Here is a 6,622-nt window from a genome sequence, read left to right as displayed (position 1 = left end):
CCAGAGACGATATACAGGTGAAAATGAAGGTATGGTGATGTATCTATGCTCCTGTGCTGCAATATACTGATCCTTAAAGCTGAAAGGAGTGATCTCTCTCCAAATTCCTTCATGACTAACTGCCTTAGTTTTTTTTTTTAGAACCTGCACAAGTCTCAAACTATGGAGTGCATACATTATGGACAATGACGAACCACATAAACTTAAAAGAAAATTATAACTACAATGGATTCATCACTTCCTTTTTGGTCATTTGTGTCATGATGTGTATCAAAGTGCCGAGGTCTGTGTACATCTGAACAATGGATGCTCAGTGAAACACTCACGATGCAGATGATGGCGATGGCTACGTTGGGGCTAATGCAGCAAAAGAGTAATATGTTAGAGTGATGGTGGTGGCCATAAAAGCATGACAACGACATCCCTACGAGCCACACGAGTCATACAAGATACAAAAAATAAATTAGGAAAACAAATTCCTCTGTTGAGCAGGAGACTTCAAATATTCTGAAGCATTGAATGAACATATTGCTTTGATCGTTGAATGGATTGAACCATGATTGAAACCGAGGATTAGATAGCTTCAACGATTTTCTCAAATTGTGATTTGTGAATCCATCAAATTGAGTTACGGACATTCCTTTTGATCTAGACAATGTAGGGAACTCCTGATCAATTTCCAGAATATGGGATTTTAAACCTGCAAAATTTCTGAATCGGACATGTTATATCCAAATCGGACCAACATGACTTGAATTAGCCTGCAGAAACTGTCACCAGACATTAGCAGCAATGATTGATTACAGGTTTTAAGGGGTTCAGATCATCCCTGACTCATCAACCATATATAATGACATTTAAGAAACTTAAAATAGCGTAAATCTCATGGGGTAATTCCAGCAGAAATACAGAGGCGATATCAAACAATGAAGGCAAACATCCAGAAACCTAAGGACATCCACAAAATGCGGGAGTTTGAAATAGAGATGACATCTGAGAATACAAAAAAAAAAAGAGGGGAAGAAAGAGAGAAAAAAAAAAGAATTTGTTGGAATGTAAAATTCCATTTAATGTAGCATGCGGATGTGTTGGGGTTGCTATAGGCAACCCAACACTCATCCGTGGTGCGTCGATGGGGCAAAAGGGAAAGAAATAAAAAAATCAAGAGTTTAAAGCAGAGAAAGTAGAGGAGAAAGAATAAAATGAATGTAAGGATAAACCCAAAATCCAAGTGAATAGGCGATGCCATTGCGAGGCATCGTCGATCACCAATGTATAAGGAAGGATATTCAACGAAATCTAACAATCCATAGAAGTAAACACTAGAAATCAGAAGGCCGATGAACAATCACAAGTAACAGATGATGAAAATGAAAACCGAAGAAGAAAGAGGAAAAAGAAAAAAACTCTAAACATTTGTTAAAATTATATGAAAAACGAAGAAAGAAAAAAAAGAAAAAAAAAACTCAGAAGTAAAGTGAGGAATTCTTGCCTGGCTTTTCTGGAATTCTGAAAGAGGAGAAAAAATGGGATGGTGAAGGAGGATCGAGAGTGAAGAAGGGTGCGGGGGTGAGGAAGCGGTCCTCTGAAGAGGCATATGTGACCCCTTCTTAAAGAAGAAGAAGCTGAATCCGAAGGGGTCGAGTTGTTAGAGATCAAGGGTTGATGGGGGGTTCGGTGCAGATGGACGAAGGAGAGAGAGGTGATGGGCGGATGGAAGCCATGGAGGCTTCGAGAAGGGGGAGAAGGAGAATGAGAGGCGAGAGACAAGCCCCAGCTCGAAAAAAACCCTAACTTGGTTAAAAGGGAATTTTCTCAAAATTTCCAAAAAAAGTCTTTTGAAACAAATTTTTCTCAAAAACGGGTCTTTAAAGTTATTTTCTTCATTATTCTGATTTTTTCATTCTTTTCTCGGCCCCTTTTCCTGATTTTTTTTGTTTATTTTTTTCGAGAGTAAAATTCTAACACCTGAGCAGTACGAGAGATAAAACTATTTTTTTGTATTTTTTTGAGAAATATTTACAAAAGTATTTTTCTGAGAATTTCCGAGCATTTCTGGGAAATTTCTTCAGAAGAATGGGCTTGGACCCAGGTTTTGAGAGAATGTTCAAGTTTTGACACTCGAATCGAGAAATTCAATGTGATGGATCCAAACGGATGTCGAATGGACTATCCGATCTATTTAAAGGCTATTTTTGGTATTTTCTATAATTTTGATTTAATTTTAAAATTTGAACAAGGAGACTCAGATTTGGATCTGGACAATGGATCCAGATCCAAAATCAATTTAAACATATGAAATGAATTTAATTTCAATAAAACTAGAGCAATGGACTGGAATTTAGATTTAAAATGACCCATTTGCTCAGAAAATGAATTTAGGGGCAGAAAGGGAATATTTAAAAGATTTTGAAAAAATTGGGGTGTTCACACTACCCTCTCCCGCCTTCGTCCATCTCTAACAAGATCCTCCATCTCCTCCCTCGTAAGCCCCCCATCTTCAACCGCATCCTCCTTTCCATCTTTAAAAAGGGACAAAGACTCTCTTCCTCCGGACCGCTTCTTCACCCCAGCACCCCTCTTTCACGCTTCCTCTTCTTCTCCCTCTTCTTCTCTTTCTTCTTATTTCCTGAGTTCTTCTTTCATCTAACCAAAAGGAGTCGACTACGAAGCACCTATAGTTGCAGGTAAGTAACTCCTTACTCTTTTAATCTTGCTTTTTTTTTAGAAATACCCTTTCCCTTTCATAACATCGTCTGGTTTTTTTTTTCTCCTCTTCTTTTGATTTTTGTTCGACTTTCAAAATTGAGCACTCGTGTTAGAATTCCACTGAATGGTCATGTCAGTCGACCTCTTGAGCTTAGTCTTTGTGCTGATCACTCATCCAATTTCCAAATTTCCAATTTCCAATTTCCAATTTCCAATTTCCAATTTCCAATTTCCAATTTCCAATTTCCAATTTCCAATTTCCAATTTCCAATTTCCAATTTCCAATTTCCAATTTCCAATTTCCAATTTCAAATATCAAATTTCAAAATTCCAATTTCCAAATTTCGACCTTTTGGTCACCTAATACCCAATTCCAAAAAATTTTTTTTCTTGCGAGAGACCCTTTGTATAGGGAGAGTTCGAGGGAGCTCGCTCTTTTCGCATGCTATCCAATTCGTTTACTTAGCCCTTTTTCAGGGAGAGTTTGAAGGGACTCGTGTCTTTGTGAACCGTTTGCAAAACAAAATTCCAAATTTCACACAAGGAACCCTTTTTATAGGGAAAGACTCGACGGAGACTGCTTTCCTTGTGGCCCCATAATTTCAGACTAGGCCATTTCATCATGAAGGACCCTCTTTTCAGGGAGAGTGTGATGAACTCGTTCCTTCATGACCAATTTACCAACCTCACCAATTCCGGCCCCCTTTCCATAAGAGAAGCCTAATGTTAGCAAGTTTTGACGAAAGCTTAATTTCTCTTCGAAAGTTCGTTTTGCAAACACCTCCTCTTCAGGGAAGAGAGGAGTAATTCCCAATTCTAATTTCTGAATCTTCTCCTTTGGGGAAAGGAGAAGAGAATTTTTGTCATGGATGTGTTGCGTTGTGCTTCAAATGCTCGCTTTCACAAAAGGATTTCAAGAAAGTTTTGCCAATTTGTCATTAAATATTTGTTGATTTCAAAAATCTTTATTACACAAAATTATTACCTCAGAATACCCTCAGTATTACTTCTGAAAGGACAAAGCTTTCGCGAAAAAGGATTCAAAGTTCAAAATCTTTCTATTGGCCAACCAAAAGGATGAAGAATAAATCCGCGATATGGCCAGTAAAGAAAACTCAATGTTGTTGCAAAGCCATAAGTGATTGATATTGATCGCAGTCAATGGCACATTTTTAAAGACCATTCTTGAAAAATAAAGCAGTCGAAATATCCTGGGTGATACAGAAAAATCCACTCAATCTCCATATCTCCTCAATCACCTAAGCTGCAATTAAATATCTGCAAAAGGGATCTCTCAATTGTCGTCAAGATGAAGGCGAATTAAGCGAGTCGACCCCCAGGGCCAAAGAAGATTTGGATCATCTCCAAGATGACGGAGTTTGTGACGGATCCTTCCAGGGAAAGTTCAGATCACCGTCGAGATGAAGGCGAGTGTGATGAGCCTACCGACAAACCCTAAAAGATATTTGATTCCAGCTATCATCAAGAGATTCCCAACCAATGAGCCAATAACTATCAAGATAATCCCTGAGATAAAAGAAGGATCGGAACATCTCTGAGATGAAGGAGTTTGTGACGTACCCTTCCAAAAAAAAAAGAGAGACAAGTCAGGACATCTCCAAAATGAAGGATGATGTAATTCCCGAAAAATCCAAGAGAGCTCCAATCTGCTAAAAAAAAAGTGCAGAAAGATCATCATGAGAAAAGAATCCCAGGATATCAGACTGCCGAATCTATCAAGAATCTTCTTTAACTTTATGAATTTTTTTTTATCAATATTCTCTCACCAATAGCTCTCGCAATATCAAGAATACTTTCTTTTCCGTCCATATCAAGGAAATTGATAGCTTCCTTGAAAGAAAGTCAATCGCAAGCAATTTGAATTCGAATCTTGATTCTACGGAGTTAAGCCCAGTCGGAGGTAATACTTCAGGTAGAAAAGAGGGAATACTTTCAAAACAATGTGCATCATTTTCAATTATTTTGAATCAACAACAATTTTCAACATTTTGACAATATTTTCTAGCTATCCTGGCATGAAACGAGAGCTTGAGGATCATCTTTGGTGCATCCTGACATCAGTTGTTATCCCTTTTTAGGACTTGATAATGGGAGTTTTCAAGATTCCTTCCCTTCTATTGGTATAATCTGAGCGCATGGGCTCTCAGATTCGTACACTTCCCTGTGTCCCCACTGTCCCACCATAGACAGTCCAATTTCGGCTTGAGGTTAAGCCACCAATTTCAGCAAAAGGCAATTTCAAAAGTTAATTAGTCTCAGCAATGAGGCGCCCAAAATCAATCCCTTTTCAAACTTTAGGGACCCCAATTTCCTTCCTTTTGCAAAACCCCTATCGGATTCATTGTGCGGAAATCCGAAGGTTTCATCACGGTCTCTTCTTTCGAGGATTTCGTCCATTTTCCACCCAATCAGGTCAAGGGTACAAACCTGAGCCTCCTTTGATGAGGTATTCCATTTTCTGCCCAATCAGGTTAAGGGTATAAACCTGGGCCTCATTTGATGAGGTATTCCATTTTCTGCCCAATCAGGTTAAGGGTATAAACCTGGGCCTCATTTGATGAGGTATTCCATTTTCTGCCCAATCAGGTTAAGGGTATAAACCTGAGCCTCATTTGATGAGGTATTCCATTTTCTGCCCAATCAGGTTAAGGGTATAAACCTGGGCCTCCTTTGATGAGGTATTTCATTTTCCGCCCGATCAGGTTAAGGGTTAAACCTGAGCTTCACTTTGATGAGGTATTTCATTTCCCGGTCAGGTTAAGGGTCAAACCTGAGCTTCGTTTCTACACGAGGTATTTTCTGTCTCATCCAGGTTAAGGGCAAAACCTGAATCTCACTTCTTTTCGAAGTAAAATTTTCTCCTTATTCTTCATTTCATATCTATCATCATCACTTGAACTAATTCTTTCATACCCAGTCAGATTCATCTAACTGGGGCATTTTTATAATCCAAATTTGGTGTGTTTTCTTTGCCACTAAGCTCGGCTTTCAACCGGCTTAGCAGCAAAGAGGGGCATCTGTAAACACCCCAAATTTTCACCCTCATCCAGTGTCATTACAGATCATTGCATATCATTGCATGTATTCTGCATAGCATTGCATGTCATTGCATCTCATTTTCGAGATCCAGCACTCCTATTTCAAAACATTCAATCCAGATTTGAATTTTAAAGCTTTATTTCAAAATCAATTTAAAAACCTGGGTTTTTATTCAATACTCTGTCATTTTCCAACCCCAGGACTTTATATTTCGAAATATTTTCTCAGAAAACAATCTGGATTCATTTCAAATTCAAATTTTAATCGATTTCAATTCACAGATGAGACCCATTGAGGTGGTGTCGCTTCTGAATTCCTCTATTCATCAAATTTCTCAAATCTTTGAAAGTTTCAGTCCGATCAGGACTCTGTCTCAGAGTCCTAATCCGGTCAGGAGTCTGGTTTTTAAGTCTGTTTTACTTCCATTTTCAGTCTTTTTCGATTATTTTCAAAATTTAGGTCATTTTACATAGTCCAGTTAGTTCAGGATTCTATTTTAGAGTTCGGTTGAGTTAGGAGTCTAACCCTGACTGTGTTTTCTGACTTATTTCATCATTTATTGATAAAATCTTTTGAAAATTCTTTCATTTGGCTTTTAAAATCTAAAATCTCAGAGTCCTAAGAGTTCAAAACTCTAACCCGGAGTTCCAGTTCGCTTGAGACCCTATTTTCAAAGATCTTGAATTTCAAATATCGATTTTAACCCCTTTTCAAAGCCATTTTCAGTGTTTATTTCAAAATTTCTAAAACTCGATGTGGGCCCACTCAGTTGGCATCATATCCAGAGGAATTCTAATTCAGTTAGAACCCTATGCCATTTCAAAAATCCTAATTTTAAGATTACTTTTGAAAA

The sequence above is a fragment of the Nuphar pumila genome, chromosome 2 (genome assembly GCF_984573655.1).
Source record: "Nuphar pumila chromosome 2, dmNupPumi1.hap1.1, whole genome shotgun sequence".
Taxonomy (NCBI): Eukaryota; Viridiplantae; Streptophyta; class Magnoliopsida; order Nymphaeales; family Nymphaeaceae; genus Nuphar; species Nuphar pumila.
This window is presented reverse-complemented; position numbering follows the sequence as displayed.